Below are 23,648 nucleotides of genomic sequence, written 5' to 3'. Positions count from 1 at the left end.
TATTAGGAGAGAGGAACAAAAAGAATACCATCAGGTATCAGGAGAGGTTCTTTATTTCTGTCCATCCTCCTTAAAAGGAAACAACTCTTTGTTGGTGAGTGCTATTAGGGTGAGCCAAGATATTTTGTCCACAGCAGATCAAGTTACTAAACAAGAAATGTTACTTTATAGTAAACTGTCACTGTAGGAATTTACTACTCACCTTTGGCAATTGGAAAACTGCTCACATACGGCTCCTCTCTATGCTCAATCTTTGTAACAAGTAAAGGTTTCATATGAACATATCCTGTATGGACAGAAATAACAGGTTATGTGAGATAGAAATCAGTAAAAAATTATTTTCACACCTGCTGCTGACATTTAGTTTAACTTAACCGCAAATAACTTTTGAATAAAAGAAAAATTTATAGAAAAAAATATATATTTGCAATTATGCTTCCCACACCTAGAACTATTATGAAGAGCCTATGACTGGGCACTCACTGTGTATTATGACATCACAGTACACAAACAGAAAGAGAAGCAGTCTGCCAGGAACAAACAACAGCTCAGTGGTTTGTTCTATGGCCCAGTTACCACCTGAGTGTAGCTTCTTTTAGCCCAAATTGTGCTTTTCACAGAGAAAAAATTTCCTGATGTAAATCAGTCTGATCCAGCCTAACAAGGTCAGTCCAGCCCTGAAATACCAGGCAATTCTCCTCTGAATAAGGGACATGGCAACCCCAGATGATTGTTTTGGCTTCCTTTGAGCCTCATCAATGAGGTGCAGCCATATCCCTTTAAGCACATTGAGCAAGGAGTCCATGTCTCGTTTCTCCCATCGCCCTTAGTGAGACTTTGCCCAGGGTCATAATACTAATAAATACAGAAAGAGAAGCAGTCTGCCACACACATGCATGACAGGATCACTATGGGCCAGTAGCACAGTGTGTGATGTATAAATGGTTATGGGACCTCAGCTAGATGAGCAAGCAGGGAGCAGTGCAAGGGAGGGTTACACAGGGCTGTGTATCTCATGAATAATTGTATTAACCCTTTGAGTGCTAATGACGGCTCTGAGCCATCACACAGTTTCCCACTCAGGTGCTAATGACGGCTCAGAGCCGTCACTAGCACTCTCCCACCTTGAGGGAGATCTGGGTGCTCCCACCCACTCTTACCCCGGCGATTGTAACTGTAGAGTGACTGTAGGAGAAGGGGCATGCTGCTTAGAAGCCTGTATCGCAGGAATCTAAGCAACTACAGTTCAAAAAATTAAAAAAAATAAATTAAAAAATCTTAGCACTCAGGTAGGAAAGTGCTTAGCACTCAAAGGGTTAAGCAAAAAATTCCTGTTATAACCAACTCACAGATTTTATAGATAACAAACCTAAACAGGGGCGTCACATGACCAAGTACAGTAGGATCTGGACTATTAGACAATAAAACATAAATTAATGCACTCACATGCAATGTTGCACCAAAAGCGAAAGGTGCACATCAGGCAGGCTGGATTCTTACAGTCATCTAGCAGACTGGTCTCCTGCAAAACACCAATAACGTTGTCAGCAATCCCCCCGCAGACTCGTGTTTCAGGGGAACGATGAGTATACAGCAAGTTTTAAAATCAAAACTACATTTATTGAAAACAATTAGGTAAAAAAAACTTGCTACATACTCATCGTTCCCCTGACACACACACAAGTCTGCTGGGGGATTGCTGACAACGTTATTGGTGTTTTGCAGTAGATCAGTCTGCTTGATGACTGTGAGAATCCAGCCTGCCTGATTTGCACCTTTGGCTTTTGGTGCAACATTACATGTGAGTGCATTAATTTATGTTATATCGTCTAATAGTACAAATCCTACTGTACTTGGCCATGTGACGCCCCTGTTTATGTTTGTTATATACAGATTACTGATTTTGGGAGATGAACCTTATCCCACTACAGTGAGCAGCCTGGGCCTGGACTCATCTTCAAACTTATAAGACTCTGCACATTTTATACTCAGCCCACTGACACATTAGACATTGTTTGCTATCGCTATTGGGACGGTTTGCTTTTGTAACCATAAGCTTATTTCTTGCTTTCTTATGAGGGCGCCCTATAATTTTGTTGTTTGTACCCAGATTGTATACCTGTTTAACACAAGCCCAGCTTATGTGTCCCTTATATGTGTTTTCCTCTTTGTCCCATCCCCTGTAGGGTTATATAAATTATTACCTAGAGACCTGAGGGTCTGGTAATTCTCCATCATCACATCCTTATAAAGCTCTTTTTGTTCTTCAGCTAAACAGCCCCACTCCTCCTCTGAGAAATAAACTGCAACTTCATCAAACTCCATTTGTTCCTTAAAATAAAAAAATCTCAAACCATAAAAACAGGATTTATATTGTAAAGTATAAACCACACAGACTGTGTCAATGACCAAATCCAGAGATTGTCTGATGACCCTGGGGTATTGCTGTGTGTGTTGTATAAAGGTCGCTCAGCACCAGACGATCACCCATATACGCATAAGGCAATTTCAGTGGTGAAACAGTCAATAGAACAATCTGAAGAATCACAGACAAGAACCAGGAGAAATGTTTGGGGATATCAGAAATGTAGAGGATCAGATACAGGAAACTGAGACAGGAATTTAAATAATGATATAAACAGAAGAGGACAGATGGGAGAAGCAATTAGGCCAACTTAAGTTATTGGGGTCTCAAGGAACAAAACAGGAGAGTAAGAGAAGAAATTGAGTTTTCTAAAGAAACAGCTGACAGAGCTGGAGTGCTCAACTTAAATAAAAAAATGTAAGCATGTTTGTTTGCACTGCATTTTTATTATGTAATGTGTACTTTTAGTTTTAAATACAATGACTATTTTTAAGTTGTTTAATAATTAAAGTGAATGTCAATTTTGATGAATTAGTGTCCGGTTTTTAATAATCCTATTAAAAACAAGGGCACTTTAGTTAATTTAAATTGATATTTCACCCGTTTTCTTCAAAAACTTACCTTTTAATCCTGGCAGCGCTCCAGCACTTCCTCCGCCTGTCGCAAGCCGTCTTCAGGGGTCCAAAATTATGAATCCGGCTTCCTCCAATTACGGCAGTGCATCAGGCCAAGATTCCCCCGGGGGGGGAGCCATGATTGGAGGAAGCCGGATTCGTCATTTCTGACGTCACAGAGGCTTACGTCTAGGGGATTCGCTGGAGCGGCTGCCAGGATCAAAAGGTAAGTTTTTGAAGAAAACTAGTGAAATGTCAATTTTGATGAAATAAAGTGCCCTTGTTTTTAATAGGTTTATTAAAAACCAGGCACTAATTCATCCAAATTGACATTTACTTTAAGTTTTAAATATGCCAATATTTAGAATGCATAGTTAAAGGGACACTAAACCCAAATTATTTATTTAATGATTCAGATAGAGCATGCAATTTTAAGCAAATTTCTAATTTACTCCTATTATCAATTTTTCTTCATTCTCTTGCTAATGTTTTTTAAAAAGCAGGAATGTAAAGCTTAGGAGCCGGCCCATTATTGGTTCAGAACCTGGGTTTTGCTTGCTTATTGGTGGCTAAATGTAGCCACCAAGAAGCAGGATCTATCCAGGGTGCTGAACCTAAAATGGGACAGCTCCTAAGCTTTACATTTCTGCTTTTTAAATGGTTAAGTGATTTTTACCATAGACTAAAAATATAAGTAATATTACATTTAAAATTCCAGATACATTAATAACCACACACAACAGCAGATAGGTTACAATATGACGTATCATCCTCACCTCCCCAGTCAGCATGTACAGTAGATCTCTGAGGTTTGGTTCTTCTCAGTCGTCTTCTTGTTGGTCACACGTGAATTAGCACCAATGCTCCAATAACTGGTTTTGATCCTTAATGACACTGAACAACAGGTATTCACCTTGTCAATGAGAGTAACACTGACCTATAACTAGAGAGGAGGGTGTAAATGTCACATATTAATGTACAGATCTGTTTCTACATCTCTCAAACCTCACTTATGTCTCAATAATTCAGGAAAACTGCAGAATGTGTGACGTACATGTTTAATTTCCTTTTTAATTACATTTCTGTAGATTCTTTAAGACTCGAAAATCCTCTCTGCTCTCTCTAACGTATATTGTTTAAACGTAATTACAAGACTCTGAAAAGGCTAATAAGCTCTCACATGTCCTGATCCCTGCTACGCCCAATGAGTTCTCACAGTATTAACAAGGTGAGGCCAGATGAGACAGTCCTAAACCCCTTAATAAAGGGATCAGTGAGAAAAATCCTCTGAGACACTCAGCACTCACCCCAGTAGCAACAGTGTGAGTGACCCTAATAAACAAATTACATACACTGGCAGGGTCTAAAAATACCTGTGGTGCTCGGTATTCTGGTAAAACTAAACCCTAAAGGTTTATACCCCAATGCCCGATACACAATGTATAAGCACACTGTGTGTGAGGCAGAGGGTACCTCTCTATAATATTATATACCTGTACACAGTCCCCTCTCCAGTACCTTATATATAGATATATAATTATAATAGAGAGGTTCCCTCTGACACACACAACACACCCCTCCCCAGTACCTTATACATAGATATATACTATTGTAGAGAGGTTCCCTCTGTATCACACAAAGTCCTCTCTCCAGTACCTTATATACAGATATATAATTATAATAGAGAGGTTCCTTCTGACAAAGACAAAACACCCTCCCCAGTACCTTATATATGGATATATAATATTATAAAGAGGTTACCTCTGTCTCACACACAGTCCCTTCTCCAGTACCTTTTATACAGATATATAATTATAATAGAGAGGTTACCTCTGACACACACAACACACCCTTCCTCCCCAGCACCTTATATAAGGTGTACATTATAGAGATGTTGCCTCTGACACACACACATCTTTCTCCCCAGCACCTTATGTAAGGTATACAATAGAGGTTGCGGTAAAATCTGAGATTAGCAGTCTAAATTATTTCCCCGGCCATACAGCAATATTTTACTTTGGTAAAATTGATCTAGGGGTTCAGATGAGTGACTGCAGTGTTTGTGTCTCCAGTAATAAAAAGTAACAAAAAGGGGGGCCATATTTTGGGGTATGAAGTCCCCGCTTTCCCGATAGACTTTCCCCAGCCTGCTCTGCTCACCTACATGGATACATTGCATCAAACCCTCAGCCTACAGGTTTTTATACATTTGTAACTGTTTACTGTACACAGACACTTACAGCAGCCCTGTCAGTACCTACTGTACAAACTACTGAGAAAATAATGTTCCCACAGCACAGCCTTAAAGGGCAGTTCACCGCGTGATCATATAGTCTTAAAGTGACAGGCAAAAACCCACAAAGTCTTTAAAGGGTCAACTAGCACCACATGCACACCATCTTAAAGGGACAGATCACAGTAATGTTCACACGGCACGGTCTTAAAGGGCAGCTCACCGCCTGGTCACACAGTCTTAAACTAAAAAAGACAGGCAAAAAACACACAGCCTTCAAAGGGTAAACAAGCACCACACGCATAGACAGTATTAAAGGGACGGATCACAGCAATGTTCAAACAGTGCAACCTTAAAGGGCAGTTTGGCACCTGCTCACACAGTGTTAAATGGGCAAATGTGTCAAAAAATGGTCCTCAGCACTTTTTATCAATTCAGGCAGTTTATTCACATATAATAAATAGCAATATTTCGGGGTCGCAGCCCCTTAATCATGCTTGATGCACTTATGTTAACAAAGTGGCTTTTTAAATACTTTCCATTTGGCGTCATTGCGCCAAGAGTGGAGACCTTGCTCCCTCTAGTGGCAACTTATTAATATTACACCCATACAAATCCTAAAGTGCCTATAAAGTTATTTATTACTTACTTTTATTATAAACATTAAAAATAACTCATTGATTAAAAAACTGAACAGAGATGCAGCTATGATCTCTAGATATACATAGTTAAGGAAAAAATGCCTTTAAATCATGGAATTTTTTGGAAATAAGACAGATCATACTCTCTATTTAAGCCCTTAGGTGTCAATGGGGCATATGTATCAAGCTCCGAATGGAGCTTGATGCCCCGTGTTTCTGGCGAGCCTGCAGTCTCGCCAGAAACAGCACTTATGAAGCAGCGGTCACAAAGATCGCTGCTCCATATTCTGTCCGCCTGCTCTGAGCAGGCGGACAGACATCACCGGGAATCAACCCGATCGAGTACGATCGGGTTGATTGACACCCCCTGGGGCGGCGTTGCACCAGCAGCTCTTGTGAGCTGCTGGTGCAATGCTGAATACGGCAAGCGTATTGCTCGCCGTATTCAGCGATGTCTGTCGGACCTGATCCGCACTGTCGGATCAGGTCAGACAGATATTGTTAACTAGAGGCCTATGTGTCCAATTTATGGATCCACCACATTTCTTTTTGTTTTAAGAGGCGTTCCCTATCCAGACCACTCCTATTAGGTTTAATATGGTCTATGATTTGCCACCTAAGTTGGCTTATATTATGTCCTTTTTCAAGGAAATGTCTAGAGAGTGAGGTCTCAAGATCCTTACATCTAATACTCGAGCGGTGTTGGCTCATACGGTCCCTAGATTTACGAATCGTTTCCCCGATATAGACCGTTGGTCCTACGTGCACCCCTCCAGAACTGTGCTGTTCTCAATCTTTCCTTCTTTGAGTGTTAAAGGGGCAGGCACACACACAAACTTATTGGGTAAATTCACACCACACGCACAGTCTTAAAGAGGCAGGCACACAAACCTTTAGTGGGTAAAGTCACACCACATGCTCAATCTTAAAGGACCAGTAAGTACCGTAGATTTGCATAATCAACAAATGTATGATAAAAAGACAATGCAATAGCACTTAGTCTGAACTTCAAATGATTAGTTGATTTTGTTTTGACAAATTTCAACATTAAAGGGACACTCAGGTAAAATAAACAATGCACAGTCTTTTATATTTACACTTTTTGGGTCACCAGCTCCAACTGAGCATGTGCAAGAATTCACAGCATATACGTATATGCATTTGTGATTGGCTGATTGCTGTCACTTGGTACAGGGGGAGTGGAAATATACATAACTTTGAAATTTGTTAGAAAAAAATCTACTACTTCTGAAGTTCAGACTAAGTTCTATGGCATTGTCTTGTTATCATGCAGTTGTTAATTATGAAAATCTACTGTGTTTACTGGTCCTTTAATTCTATTTCCACTCCTACTGTATCATGTGACAGCCATCAGCCAATCACACATGCATATACTTATAGTCTTCAAATGCTTGCATAAAGTGTAAATATAAAAAGACTGCACATTTTGTTAATGGAAGTAAACTGGAAAGTTGTTTAAAATCACATTTTCTATCTGAATCAAGAACGTTTTATTTTGACTTGACTGTCCCTTTAAAGGGAGGGCTAACAGTATGTATCAGCTTGCAACACCACAAATACTTAAAGGGACACTCTGTCTTAAAGGGACAGGGCACATGTATACACACACACACAGCACTCTCAGCCTTTAAAGGGACAACTTGTATCACATGTACACAGCATTAAAGGAACAGCTCACACCATGTACACTCAGTGCAGCTTTAAAGACTCAGTGCAGCTTTAAAGGACAGCTCTGTCTGCTCACACAGTCTTAAAGAAGCAGACACACAAAACTTTAGTGTGTAAATTACATCATACGCACAGTCTTAAAGGGAGCGATAACAGTATGCATCAGCACACAACCTTAAAGGGATGCTCTGTCGAGGGACAGGGGCACCTACACACACAGTGCACATGTGTGATGGTCCCTAGAGTATTGCACAAGTGTGACGGTCCCCAGTGTACTGCACAAGTGTGACGGTCCCCAGTGTACTGCACAAGTGTGACGGTCCCCAGTGTACTGCACAAGTGTGACGTCCCCTAGTGTACTGCACAAGTGTGATGGTCCCCAGTGTACTGCACAAGTGTGACGGTCCCTAGTGTACTGCACAAGTGTGACGGTCCCTAGTGTACTGCACAAGTGTGACGTCCCCTAGTGTACTGCACAAGTGTGATGGTCACTAGTGTACTGCACAAGTGTGACGGTCCCCAGTGTACTGCACAAGTGTGATGGTCCCTAGAGTACTGCACAAGTGTGATGGTCCCTAGTGTACTGCACAAGTGTGACGGTCCCTAGTGTACTGCACAAGTGTGATGGTCCCTAGAGTATTGCACAAGTGTGATGGTCCCTAGTGTACTGCACAAGTGTGATGGTCCCTAGAGTACTGCACAAGTGTGATGGTCCCTAGAGTATTGCACAAGTGTGATGGTCCCTAGTGTACTGCACAAGTGTGATGGTCCCTAGAGTACTGCACAAGTGTGATGGTCCCTAGTGTATTGCACAAGTGTGATGGTCCCTAGAGTATTGCACAAGTGTGATGGTCCCTAGTGTACTGCACAAGTGTGATGGTCCCTAGTGTATTGCACAAGTGTGATGGTCCCTAGTGTACTGCACAAGTGTGATGGTCCCTAGTGTACAGCACAAGTGTGATGGTCCCCAGTGTATTGCACAAGTGTGATGGTCCCCAGTGTACTGCACAAGTGTGATGGTCCCTAGTGTACAGCACAAGTGTGATGGTCCCTAGTGTACTGCACAAGTGTGATGGTCCCTAGTGTACAGCACAAGTGTGATGGTCCCTAGAGTATTGCACAAGTGTGACGGTCCCCAGTGTACTGCACAAGTGTGATGGTCCCTAGTGTACAGCACAAGTGTGATGGTCCCTAGTGTATTGCACAAGTGTGATGGTCCCTAGTGTATTGCACAAGTGTGAGGGTCCCTAGTGTATTGCACAAGTGTGATGGTCCCTAGAGTACTGCACAAGTGTGATGGTCCCTAGTGTACTGCACAAGTGTGATGGTCCCTAGTGTATTGCACAAGTGTCACGGTCCCTAGAGTATTGCACAAGTGTCACGGTCCCTAGTGTACTGCACAAGTGTGACGGTCCCCAGTGTACTGCACAAGTGTGATGGTCACTAGTGTACTGCACAAGTGTGACGGTCCCCGGTGTACTGCACAAGTGTGATGGTCCCTAGAGTACTGCACAAGTGTGACGGTCCCTAGTGTACTGCACAAGTGTGACGGTCCCTAGTGTACTGCACAAGTGTGATGGTCCCTAGAGTATTGCACAAGTGTGATGGTCCCTAGTGTACTGCACAAGTGTGATGGTCCCTAGAGTACTGCACAAGTGTGATGGTCCCTAGAGTATTGCACAAGTGTGATGGTCCCTAGTGTACTGCACAAGTGTGATGGTCCCTAGAGTACTGCACAAGTGTGATGGTCCCTAGTGTATTGCACAAGTGTGATGGTCCCTAGTGTACTGCACAAGTGTGATGGTCCCTAGAGTACTGCACAAGTGTGATGGTCCCTAGTGTATTGCACAAGTGTGATGGTCCCTAGAGTATTGCACAAGTGTGATGGTCCCTAGCGTACTGCACAAGTGTGATGGTCCCTAGTGTATTGCACAAGTGTGATGGTCCCTAGTGTACTGCACAAGTGTGATGGTCCCTAGTGTACAGCACAAGTGTGATGGTCCCTAGTGTATTGCACAAGTGTGATGGTCCCTAGTGTATTGCACAAGTGTGAGGGTCCCTAGTGTATTGCACAAGTGTGATGGTCCCTAGTGTATTGCACAAGTGTGATGGTCCCTAGTGTATTGCACAAGTGTGATGGTCCCTAGTGTATTGCACAAGTGTGAGGGTCCCTAGTGTATTGCACAAGTGTCACGGTCCCTAGTGTACTGCACAAGTGTGACGGTCCCCAGTGTACTGCACAAGTGTGACGGTCCCTAGAGTATTGCACAAGTGTGACGGTCCCTAGAGTATTGCACAAGTGTGACGGTCCCTAGTGTACTGCACATGTGTGATGGTCCCTAGTGTATTGCACAAGTGTGATGGTCCCTAGAGTACTGCACAAGTGTGACGGTCCCCAGTGTACTGCACAAGTGTGATGGTCCCTAGTGTATTGCACAAGTGTGACGGTCCCTAGAGTATTGCACATGTGTGACGGTCCCTAGAGTATTGCACATGTGTGATGGTCCCTAGTGTATTGCACAAGTGTGATGGTCCCTAGAGCATACCCCCCAACTGTCCCGATTTTCGCGGGACAGTCCCGATTTTAGGGGTCTGTCCCTCTGTCCCGAGTTGCTAGCCATCTGTCCCGATTTGCCCCAGGCATTTAAAAAAAAAAAAAAAAAATTTTTTTTTTTTTTAAATTCTGTTGGGCCCATACTCAGAAGCAGCTGGCTTTGCTCTCACAGGGTTAGATACCTGTTAGATTCCCTGTGGAAAAGGAATGGTGTGTGGGTTAAGCAGGAGTAAGAAGGCTGTATACACTCTGAGCACGGGTAATGGTGACCTCTCTAACCTACCTCTGGTAGTGATGATGTCTAACCCCTGGTGATAATAATACTAGCATGCCTTCAGTTTTATACAATGAGCAGTGCTAATACCAGGGTAACGAACAGTGGCAGCCGCAGACTACCAGCTAATGTGCTTGCCAACCCCTAGGACCCCATACAATGAATTACAGATGCCCATATATGATGTAGTGTGTGTGTCTATCTGTATCCATAACTGTGTGTGTTTATCTGTATGTATAAGTTTATGCTATGTAGTGTGTGTCTGCATGTATAAATGTAAGCTAGGTAGTGTGTGTATGTGTATCTGCATGTATAAGTGTGTATCTGCATGTATAAGTGTATGCTATGTAGTGTGTGTGTATCTGTATGTATAAGTTTATGCTATGTAGTGTGTTTGTGTCTGCATGTATAAGTGTAAGCTATGCAGTGTGTATGTGTATCTGCATGTATAAGTGTGTATCTGCATGTATAAGTGTATGCTATGTAGTGTGTGTGTGTCTGCATGTATAAGTGTATACTATGTAGTATACTATGTAGTGTCTGTGTATCTGCATGTATAAGTGTATGCTGCATGTATAAGTGTATGCTATGTAATGTGTGTGTGTCTGCCTGTATAAGTGTATGCTATGTAGTGTGTGTGTGTGTATATCCATGTGTAAGTGTATGCTATGTAGTGTGTGTATCTTCATGTGTAAGTGTATGCTATGTAGTGTGTGTGTATCTGCATGTATAAATGTATGCTATGTAGTGTGTGTGTATCTGCATGTATAAGTGTATGCTGCATGTATAAGTGTATGCTATGTAATGTGTGTGTGTCTGCCTGTATAAGTGTATGCTATGTAGTGTGTGTGTGTATATTCATGTGTAAGTGTATGCTATGTAGTGTGTGTATCTTCATGTGTAAGTGTATGCTATGTAGTGTGTGTGTATCTGCATGTATAAATGTATGCTATGTAGTGTGTGTGTGTATCTGCATGTATAAGTGTATGCTGCATGTATAAGTGTATGCTATGTAATGTGTGTGTGTCTGCCTGTATAAGTGTATGCTATGTAGTGTGTGTGTATATTCATGTGTAAGTGTATGCTATGTAGTGTGTGTGTATCTGCATGTGTAAGTGTATGCTATGTAGTGTGTGTGTATCTGTATGTATGCATAAGTGTATGCTATGTAGTGTGTGTATCTGCATGTATAAGTGTATGCTATGTAGTGTGTGTGTATCTGCATGTGTAAGTGTATGCTATGCAGTGTGTGTGTATCTGCATGTATAAGTGTATGCTATGTAGTGTGTGTGTGTGTGTGTATGTATAAGTGTATACTATGTAGTGTGTGTGTATCTGCATGTATAAGTGTATGCTATGTAGTGTGTGTGTGTATCTGCATGTGTAAGTGTATGCTATGTAGTGTGTGTGTGTATCTGTATGTATGCATAAGTGTATGCTATGTAGTGTGTGTATCTGCATGTATAAGTGTATGCTATGTAGTGTGTGTATCTGCATGTGTAAGTGTATGCTATGCAGTGTGTGTGTATCTGCATGTATAAGTGTATGCTATGTAGTGTGTGTGTGTGTGTGTATGTATAAGTGTATACTATGTAGTGTGTGTGTATCTGCATGTATAAGTGTATGCTATGTAGTGTGTGTGTGTATCTGCATGTGTAAGTGTATGCTATGTAGTGTGTGTGTGTATCTGCATGTATAAGTGTATGCTATGTAGTGTTTGTGTGTATCTGCATGTATAAGTGTATACTATGTAGTGTGTGTTTCTGTGTATTTGAGTGTGTGTATATGTATATGTGTAGCTTGTGCTACTGTGCATTTTTGCTGACTTTAAAGGCCAGAATTTAGAATATTAATAGGGAATGCAGAGAGCAGTTTTAAAGAATTTATTATTAAATGTCCAATTAAGATAAAAATATTTAGCGCTGTCTTTGCCAAGGCTAATTAAATACAGAGCTCACATAGCCATACCAATGGTTTGAGCTTGTGTTTGATTTGCTGCCTAAGTGTATTAAAATCTATGAATTTATTAATAATTTTATTTATATTACTTTGGTCTTATGATTTTTAAGCCCCGCCCACATAATTTTTTTTGCGGGGGGTGGGGGGGTGTCCCTCTTTTGAATTTTGAAATGTTGGGAGGTATGCTAGAGTATTGCACAAGTGTGATGTTCCCTAGTGTACTGCACAAGTGTGATATCTGTATATAATGTATTAGGGAGGAGTCTGTGTGTGTAAGACAAAGGGAACCTGTCTATTATATTACAGTATATATCTGTATATAAAAGTATTGGGGAGGGGCTGCATGTATGCAGAGAGAAATGCTCTATAATATGTATTGTGACGGATACCCCCGGCTACCCCGACTGGGTAGCTCCGCCAAACGGGTCCTGCTTCCTTCCTGCCGACTGCAGCTATGTAGCTGGCAAGTGACCACAACCTGTAGCCACCCCTGATGCCTGACAGCACCAGTACTCAGGGTCCCACCCTGTGGCAGACTACCCAGGCTGGATAGCTCTGCCTGAGGATCCTTTCTCTGCCTGGAACAGGCTGCTATGTAGCCAAGGAAAGTGATTTTAGCTGAAACCAACCCAAATAACTAGACACACTAGCATTCAGGTTAGACAGGAACTGATTTTATTGAAAACACGCACTACTTTTATACAGTCAGCTCATCTTGATAAGACCCTGGACAATCCCACTATTTTCCCGCCCCTCCAGACAGCCCGGCACCTCCATAGGAGCCACAGTCCCACATAATCCCAATACATATGGGTGGCGGTTTTGGGGTGATCCCGGTGGAGCGGCGGCACTTCCAGGGTGTCATTTTAAAGCGCTCGGTCCCCAGATTACACAGTCCAAAAAATCAGCATGATTCGTTACTGGGGACCGGAGTTACAGTCCGTTAAAGTTTTGGGGTTAGGGGTGTCCAAAACCCCCGGTTCCCAAAGGAGCTCGCCTCCGGCAATTCCACCACCCCTTGTACTCCCCAGGGGCTACTAATCCCAAAAAGAGCGGAGCTCTAGGGCACATGGTTGCTGGAGCGACCTGGGTTAAAGTTAGCGGGTTTTCTGCTGTCCTGTGGCCGAAAGGGAGTTCCAGGAGCCTGGCCAGCCTGAGAGGGGTTAGGCGGGTGTCCGTTGTGAGGCGGCCGACCAGAAGTTCCAGGAGCCCGGCCAGCCTAGGAGGGTTTTCCAGGTCATACACCAACTTTTCTCTGAACACAAAGCAAACAAACAGCTTCCAGAGACTTGCACTGAGAAACAACAGGGGTGAGGTTGTAGGGGGGGGGTGGGGGATAAGCTTAGCCATCTGGTATCCGTGACATGTATGTTATGGAAAATTGTTATTATATGACTGATATTATTACTCACAATTCGCACAAATTATTATGATATTTAAAGTGATGGAAAACGTTCCCCTTTGTATAAACAGATCAGGAATGTTGGTAATATTTTAGATGGAGTTTAATTAATCAGTTGTAATGAAGATGCGCTGTAACTTATTTTTTAATATAGCAGTAGTAGAAATTGGAGAACAGTTTGAACGTTAAAGGGACGGTCTACATGAAAATGAATATTGTTTAAAAAGATAGATAAATCCCTTTATTACCCAGTCCCCAGTTTTGAATAACCAACACGGTTATATTAATATACGTTTTACCTCTGTGATTACCTTGTATCTAAGCCTCTGCAGACTGCCCCTTTGGGTAGATTTATTATGGGTCGAGCGGACATGATTTGCTGTAGTGAATCATGTCCGTTGGACCATGCTACTGTAAATGCAGACAACATGTGCTGTCGGCATTTAACATTGCACAAGCATTCCGCTGCTTATTAAATCTCCCCATTTATCTCAGTTATTTTGACAGACTTGCATTTTAGCCAATCCGTGCTGACTCATAAATAACTACATGGTTATCTACATGGCACACATGAACTAGCAATGTCTAACTGTGAAATCTGTCAAAATGCACTGAGATTAAGAGGCTTCAATGGCTTCGAAATCAGTTTCAGCTCTTTCACACACACAGCCTCCCTCCCAGTACCTTGTATGATATTATAAAATATTCACTCTGTTAACACAAACAAATTATACCTATTACATTATAAACAGAGGTATAACACTATACAGAGTGTTTTAAGTCTCTTTATATAATACACACAATCAGACCTTCCTCAAAACCTTATACACAGACATATAACACTTCAGAAAGGTACCACCTGCACATGCTCAGCACCTTATACACAGGCATATAACACTACAGAAAGGTACCACCTGCACATGCTCAGCACCTTATACACAGACATATAACACTACAGAAAGGTGCCACCTGCACATGCTTAGCACCTTATACACAGATATAACACTACAGAAAGGTACCATCTGCACATGCTTAGCACCTTATACACAGACATATAACACTACAGAAAGGTACCATCTGCACATGCTTAGCACCTTATACACAGACATATAACACTACAGAAAGGTATCACCTGCACATGCTAAGCACCTTATACACAGGCATATAACACTACAGAAAGGTACCACCTGCACACGCTCAGCACCTTATACATAGGCATATAACACTACAGAAAGGTACCACCTGCACACGCTCAGCACCTTATACACAGACATATAACACTACAGAAAGGTACCATCTGCACACGCTCAGCACCTTATACACAGAAAGGTACCACCTGCACACACACATGCTTAGCACCTTATACACAGACATATAACACTACAGAAAGGTGCCACCTGCACATGCTCAGCACCTTATACACAGGCATATAACACTACAGAAAGGTACCACCTGCACACGCTCAGCACCTTATACACAGACATATAACACTTCAGAAAGGTACCACCTGCACACGCTCAGCACCTTATACACAGACATATAACACTTCAGAAAGGTACCACCTGCACATGCTCAGCACCTTATACACATGCATATAACACTATAGAAAGGTACCACCTGCACACACACATGCTCAGCACCTCCCCAGCACCTTATACACAGTCAAATAACACTATAGAGAAGTACTATCTTTCTCACACACACACCTTATACACAGACATAAAACACTATAGAGAAGTACTATCTTTCACACACACCTTATACACAGACATAACACTATGAAGAGGTACCATCTATCTCACACACAACACTGTATACACAGATATGTAACACTTTAGAGAGGTACTGTCTCACACACAACCCCTTTTACACAGACATATAACACTATAGAGAGATAGAATCTGTCTCACACACACATTAAACATTCAGATATGCAGCACCTCCCATCTGTCATAAAAACATTAAACACATAACACCATCTGCCTCACATACACAGCCCCTCCCCAGCATGTTATAAACAAACACATAACTCTATAAACAAGTGTACCATCTGTTATACACACACAGCACCTTATACACAGACAAATAACACTATAGAGAAGTACCATCTGTCAAACACACATCTTAAACACAGACATAACACTATGAAGAGGTACCATCTATCTCACACACAACACTGTATACACAGATATGTAACACTTTAGAGAGGTACTATCGGTCTCACACACAACCCCTTATACACAGACATAAAACACTATAGAGAAGTACTATCTTTCACACACACCTTATACACAGACATAACACTATGAAGAGGTACCATCTATCTCACACACACACACAACACTGTATACACAGATATGTAACACTTTAGAGAGGTACTAAATTGTCTCACACACAACCCCTTATACACAGACATAACACTATAGAGAGATAGAATCTGTCTCACACACACATTAAACATTCAGATATACAGCACCTCCCCAGCACCTTCTACGCAGTTCTATAACACTATAGAGAGGCACCATCTGTCACACACACATTAAACAATATATATGTAAGGAGCGCTTAAATGAAAGGCGAGGTCAACAAGAGTGGGCCAGAATCAAATATGGGATGGGTCGTATATAAATAGTGAAAAAGGGATAAATAGCATATAAAATGTCAATTTAATCTAGAGTTAAAATCAGTTGTTACATAAACATATCATATAAATACATATAAATACATGGATCCATGATACAATTTAATAAAAACAAATGACAAATATGAGAATAAAAAACAAATGTAGACAAATAAAAACAAAGTTAAAAACAATGGTGACCGCTCCGGGGTCTGATTGAATATGGTAGTATAGATAATACTGCCTGCGTAGAAGGTGCTGTAATAAGCTCGTCTTAGGACGTGTGGTGAAAAAATGTGAAACTAAAAATTCTTAAAGTCCTTGTTAATAATAATAATAAAGAAACCAAGTCCAATAGTCCAAATATGTTAAAAGATTCCAATGATCCAATGGTGTAGGTTATTCCAAATGTGAAAAAATATAAATATATAAAAATGTGTTAAAAAACAAATGTGGTGAATAAATTGTGGACAAAATAGTCAACAAATATGTAAAAAGAGTCAAATATGATGTTAGAAAGTAGTGTTCAAAAACAATTCCTCAAATGTGATGTGGATTTCAAGCCAAAAGGTAGATAAAAATAAAAGAACACATACAGTGTTGGTTGGATTCTTGGTAGTGCTCAGCTATGAACAAAAAGAACAAAATTTCCAAACCTGTGAAAAAAGAAATAATACAACATAGAGCAGTAACGTTTTAAATTAACTGTAGTTGATTAAAATGTAACTCACCATATAGGTCAACGCGTTTCGGCCCACCAATAGGGCCTTTTTCAAGACTCGTCTTGAAAAAGGCCCTATTGCTGAGCCGAAAAATGTAACTCACCATATAGGTCAACGCTGTATGTGTTCTTTTATTTTTATTTTTATCTACCTTTTGGCTTGAAATCCACATCACATTTGAGGAATTGTTTTTGAACACTACTTTCTAACATCATATTTGACTCTTTTTATATATTTGTTGACTATTTTGTCCACAATTTATTCACCACATTTGTTTTTTTAACACATTTTTATATATTTATATTTTTTCACATTTGGAATAACCTACACCATTGGATCATTGGAATCTTTTAACATATTTGATTCTGGCCCACTCTTGTTGACCTCGCCTTTCATTTAGACGCTCCTTACATATATATTGTTTCTGTTAGATTTTCATTGGGTAACTAGGGACCCATTCGTAAGGGAGCTTTAGGTCTTATCTCAAGTTAGCGCTGTCGGATAATCTCACACACACATTAAACACATAACACCATCTGTCTCACATACACAGCCCCTCCCCAGCACCTTATAAACAGACACATAACTCTATAAACAAGTGTACCATCTGTTACACACACACAACACCTTATACACAGATAAATAACACTATAGAGAAGTACCATCTATCTCAAACACACACAGCACCTTATACACATACATATTACACTATAGAGAGGAACTTTATGTCTCATACACACAACCACTTATACACAAACATATAATAATACACAATGATACAATCTATCATACACACCACCTCTCCCCAGCACCTTATCCACAGACATAACACTATACAGAGGTACAATTTGTCTCACAAACACACAGCACCTTATACACATACATATTACTCTATAGCAGTGCTTTCCAAACTGTGTGTCGGGACACACTAGTGTGTCGGCAGCAGTGTGTAGGTGTGTCCCTGCTTCAGCACAAATTTTTTTAAATTTAATTTTTTTTTGTTTCTGACTTTCCGCCTGCCTGCTATGCATATCACATGGTTGACACGTGATTGATACCTAGTGGGTCACAGATCATCTTAACCAATTGGCGCAGCTCAGTGGGAACTGAAACTATTCCCATTGGCGGCACATTGGCTCCTGGCTTCACGTGTAGTCTCCTTAATTGGCTCATGACTGCATGTGTAGTCAGTGAGTGGGACAGCAGTGTGTTTGCAGCGCGGGCAGTAGTCAGTAGGGCTCACGGAGCTCTGAGGGCGGCAGCTTAAACGCTGAGCTGAAGTCAGAAGTGAGTGGTTTTTTTTTGCAACTAGTTCCCAGTAGTGCATTGCTGCTCCTGCTCTTGATATATGGATAGGAAGTGGAAGCTTAAAAATGCTTGATGATGAAATGCGAGTATCTTTATCTAATATTACACCAAATATTCAGAAACTGTGTTCATCCCATCAACCTCATAAATCCCATTAAAATAGTAAGTAGCTATTGGTGTTATTAAACTTTTTTTTTTAATTCTTGCACATACATACAGTTACTTGTAAATACATATTATTATTATTATTAATATTATTATATAATTTATGTATGCGTCCATATCTTTTAAAACAAGTTAGTTTAACCTCCTTTTTGCTAGAACAACTGAATTAATTACTGTGTCTCAAAATGATGTAGGTCTAAAAAGTGCGTCACCAACATGAAAAGTTTGGAAAGCTCTGCTCTATAGAGAGGTACAATTTGTCTCACAAACACACAGCACCTTATACACATACATATTACTCTATAGAGAGGTACTTTATGTCTAACCCCTTATACACAGACATATAATACACAATTATACAATCTATCATACACACCACCTCTCCCCAACATCTTATACATAGACATAACACTATACAGAGGTAACGTCTCACACATTACCTCTACCCACACCTTATACACAGACATATAACACTGTAGAGCGGTGCCATCAGTACAAATACACAGACATAAAACACTACAGAGCTGCACACACAGACACAGGGAATTACACCCATGAGACAGTTACACGCTGTGCCTGTGAATTACACATATCACATTGTACTTACCGCACTATCTATAACACACCAGGCAAGCAGGAAGCTGAATCTATATCTCCACCCACTCCCTCCCCTTCCCTTTACCATGTGACACATTTAGGTCCTTTAGCGTTATGGGATCTAGCTGCTACCGGACGGACAACTGTGTGCTGTGCATAGTGAGAACATATTTGAGTTAGCGATTGTGTCTGACACAGGAATCGGCGTGACAGGTAACAGCAGCAGCTTATTGTCTGAGGGTGAGGAGGGGACTGTGTGCGACAGTTTACGGAATCCGCTTGTTGTGAGGGAGAGGGGGCTTAGAGGATGCTTTGAAAAAGAGAGGAGGGTTAGATGGTGAGTAGGGGGCTATGTGTGTGTGAGAGAGAGGGGGCTTGGAGGGTAAGATGGCGAGGAGGGGGCTGTGTGTGTGGTAGAAGGGGCTGTGTGTGAGGTAGAGTGTGTGTGGGGGGAGAGGGGACTGTGTTTGAGGGTGAGGTGGAGACTGTGTTTAATGGAGAGAGAGATTAGAGGTTGAGGAGGGGGCTGTGTGTAAGGGATGTGGTATAGAGGGTGGGGACTAGAAGGGGGTGAGGATGAAGTTGTGTGTGAGGGAGGGAGTTTATGGATGAGGAGGGGACTCTGTGTGAGAAAGAGGGGGCTAAGGGGGTGAGGAGGGCGCTGAGTGTGAGGGGGAGGTGGGGACTGTGTAAGGGAGGAGGGTTGATGGATAAGGAGGGGACTGTTTGTAAGTTAGAGGGGGTGAGGAGGGGGTTGTGTGTGACAGCTAACAGAATCTGCTTGTTGTGTGAGGAGGGGGCTGTCTGTGAGGGAGAGGGGGCTTAGAGGGTGAGGATGGGGCTTTGTAAAATAGAGGATCGTTAGATGGTGAGGAGGGGGCTTTGTAAAAGAGAGGAGGGTTAAATAGTGAGGAGGGGGCTGTGTGTGAGGGAGAGGGGGCTGTGAGTGTGAGGAGCATGCTTTTTGTGAGAGAAAGGGGTTAGACGGTGAGGAGGGGGCTGTGTGTTAGGGAGAGGGGGGTTAGAGGGTGAGGACTAGGAACGTGCTGTGTGTGCGGTAGAGGGGGTCTGTTGGGGTGAAGATGTAGTTGTGTGTGAGGTTTAAATGGTGAGGAAGGGCTGTGTGTGAGGGATGGGGGTTAATGGATAAAGAGGGCCTGTGTGAAGAAGAAGGGGGGTTAGAAGTTAAGAGGATATCTGTGTGAGGGAGATGGTTAATTGATAATGAGGGGCCGTGTGAAGAAGTGGGGGGTTAGAAGTTAAGTAGTGTGTGAGGGAGAGGGGATTAGATGCTGAGAATGGGGCTATGCATGAGATGGGTTTAGAGGAAGGGGTTGTGTGTAAAAAAAGAAGGGGGTGTTAGAAAATGAGGAGGGACTGTGTGTGAGGGAGAGGGTGGCTTAGGGTGTGAGGTTAGAGGTTGAGGAGGCAGCTGTGTGTGAGGGAGAGAGGGGTTAGGTGGTAAGGAGGGGCTTTGTGTGAGGGAGAGTGGGGTTAGAGGATGAAAAGGGGGCTTTGGGAAGGGTTCTGGAGTAAGAGAATGAGGTACAGTCTGTGTGTTATGAAATAACAAAAATCTGTTAACTTAAAAAGCTTCAATTTAGCTAATCCCTTAAGGTTAGACCCTAACTCCCTAGGGGTCTGAAGAAAGAAATATAATGTATACGTTAGGGATAGCGCTGATAAGCTGTTGAAGGACCCCTCGGCGACCCACTATGGAAATAACAGGATGAATAAATTGTATTATAGATAGAACATAATGAAGACCGTTAATAGGTGTATTCTCAAAGTGTATTCTCAATGTGTAAATATGCACAATAGTAGTCTTTAAGAAAATAAAAGCATATACCCAGGTTATATGAAATATATATATATATATATATATATATATATATATATATATATATATATATATATATATATATATATAAAAGTTTATTTATATATATATATATATATATATATATATATATATACTCTTACGAGAACTAAGCCTAAAACAAAAACAGTTAAAAATAAGATTAAAAAATATATGTATGTGTGTATGCATATATATATATATATGTATATATATATATATATATATATATATATAAAAATCAATGTAAATATTTGCATAGGAAATTAGCACATATAGGCAAGAATCCCCGCTTGCTTTTCCCCAGAAATACCTCATATACAATGTTACCAATGCACAAGAGAATTCTGGGTAAGTTATGCAAATTAGATATGCAAATTCTCAGTTTTTTTACTTCAAAAATACTGTTTTAACACAGCTATCCTTTTAACAGGATTATTGCAGCAAATCAGAAATCACTCACTAGACAGCCTGTTTCATTCTATTTGGAACTCATCAGTAGGAGATAGATTTCTGGTTGCTGCATTGATAAAGCTATTTTCAAGGTTAAACCAAAATTCATTAAAATTATGGGGGGGGGATAAAAAACTGAAATTAACCTTGAAATTTGAAATAACCTTGAAGGTTTAACCTTGAAAATAGCTTTATCAATGCAGCAACCAGAAATCTATCTCCTACTGATGAGTTCCAAATAGAACGAAACAGGCTGTCTAGTGAGTGATTTCTGATTTGCTGCAATAATCCTGTTAAAAGGATAGCTGTGTTAAAACAGTATTTTTGAAGCAAAAAAACTGAGAATTTGCATATCTAAATTGCATAACTTACCCAGAATTCTCTTGTGCATTGGTTACATTGTATATGTGGTATTTCTGGGGAAAAGCAAGCGGGGATTCTTGCCTAGATGTGCTAATTTCCTATGCAAATATTTACATTGATTTAATTTTGAGACATTGAGGAATTTAATTCCAGTTTTTTATCTCCCCCCATAATTTTAATGATTAGTATATATATATATATATATATGTATATATATATATATATATATATATATATATATATATATATATATATATATATATATATATATGTGTATATATATATATATATATATATATATATATATATATCTATATATCTTAAAAGGTTGGGATTAAGCTTGTAGTATCGTTTTGATTACTGGTAGGGAGGTCACTGTATTATACAGGTAAATAAGAAAAAATAGGATATACTTAACTATTTGTGCAGGGACCAAGTGGTATATAGAGCAGCTGGAGGAAGAAGGTGGTTTTGAAAATCACTCCCGGTAAGAAACCCGTTTTTAGTAGAGGAGAAAATACACTTACTCAAGCGAAATCATCAACTCTATGGAATCATAGAGCAACTGTTATCAGTTCTAGCAAATACTACACCTATTCCCTAACTATGGGATGTCATATCCATAATACCTAAGGATATTGCTAACAAACAGTGACCTTAGAATAAATTTGAACTACCATCTGTATTACAGACCTGAAGTTTTTCACAAAGTCACGTTATAGATTAGAAGAGTGTATTCACGTTACTAATTAATGCCTGATAACTGCAGCATTACTCAATAGCACATGTGCTTGGAAATTTAAAGAGACATCGCATTACTGATCTCTGGATTTATCTGTGCACTTAATTTCTACATTCTTCAGATTGGGATTTGGACATAATCATTAACACCTGGATCATTTGATGAACTATACAGTACACTATTATTGACACTTTATTTATTTTTTTATATATATTTTTGGCTTTTTTTCCCCTTAATATAAATATATATATATATATATATATATATATATATATTTCTCTATATACCACTTGGTCCCTGCACAAAGAGTTTTAAGTATATCCTATTTTTTCTGTAATACTATGTTCTTATTTACCTGTATAATACAGTGACCTCTCTACCAGTAATCAAAACGATACTGCAAGCTTAATCCCAACTTCTTAAGATATTTTAATTTGATCCTATTATATCCGGATATATATATATATATATATATATATATATATATATATATATACGTGTGTGTATATATATATATATATATATATATATATATATACACACAATAAGATCATAACCACAAAAAATAGGGTGGGTCTTATGGACTCTTACCAGGTAAGTTCTTACATAAATTATGTTTTCTTTCATGTAAGTAGCAAGAGTCCATGAGCTAGTGACGTATGGGATATCATACCCAAGATGTGGAAATCCACAGAGTCACTAGAGTGGGAGGGATAAAATAAAAACAGCTATTTCCCCTGAGAAATTAAATCCCAAAAAATAATTGTTTTCTTTAAAAAAATAAAAATAAACTAAAATCAAAGGCATTAGAATCAAGCTGAGACAACTGCCCGAAGAACCTTTCTACCAAAGGCTGCTTCCGAAGAAGCAAACACATAATATCTTAGAATTAGAAAAAGTATTCAATGAAGACCAAGTTGCTGCTTTGCAAATTTGATAAACTGAAGCTTCATTATTGAGAGCCCAAGAAGTGGCAAATTATTTAGTAGAATGAGCTGTAATTCTCTGAAGTGGAGACTGCCCCGCCTCCAGATAAGCTTTGTGAAACTAAAGTCTTAATAAAAAAAACAGAGACTTTCTGACTTTTCT

At 40.2% G+C, this 23,648-nt stretch overlaps 1 protein-coding gene and 1 long non-coding RNA gene across 2 annotated transcripts in view; one reads left to right on the top strand and one right to left on the bottom strand.

Annotated features, from left to right (window-relative positions):
- Positions 1–2,184: 2,184 nt before the first annotated feature.
- Positions 2,185–19,177, bottom strand: LOC128657083 (uncharacterized). Its single transcript, XR_008402084.1, has 3 exons — positions 19,154–19,177; positions 3,756–3,922; positions 2,185–2,331 (listed from the first exon to the last, which is right to left on the bottom strand). It is a non-coding gene; the product is annotated as an uncharacterized LOC128657083 (long non-coding RNA).
- Positions 19,178–19,261: 84 nt separating this feature from the next.
- Positions 19,262–23,648, top strand: part of LOC128657082 (oocyte zinc finger protein XlCOF7.1) — a 45,268-nt gene continuing 40,881 nt past the window's right edge. The window contains exon 1 of the mRNA XM_053711322.1: positions 19,262–19,356. The gene's annotated coding sequence lies outside the window, so the exon portion shown is untranslated. The remainder of the gene's footprint in view (positions 19,357–23,648) is intronic.

Source organism: Bombina bombina, chromosome 4 (assembly GCF_027579735.1).
Source record: "Bombina bombina isolate aBomBom1 chromosome 4, aBomBom1.pri, whole genome shotgun sequence".
Lineage (NCBI taxonomy): Eukaryota > Metazoa > Chordata > Amphibia > Anura > Bombinatoridae > Bombina > Bombina bombina.
This window is presented reverse-complemented; position numbering and strand designations above follow the sequence as displayed.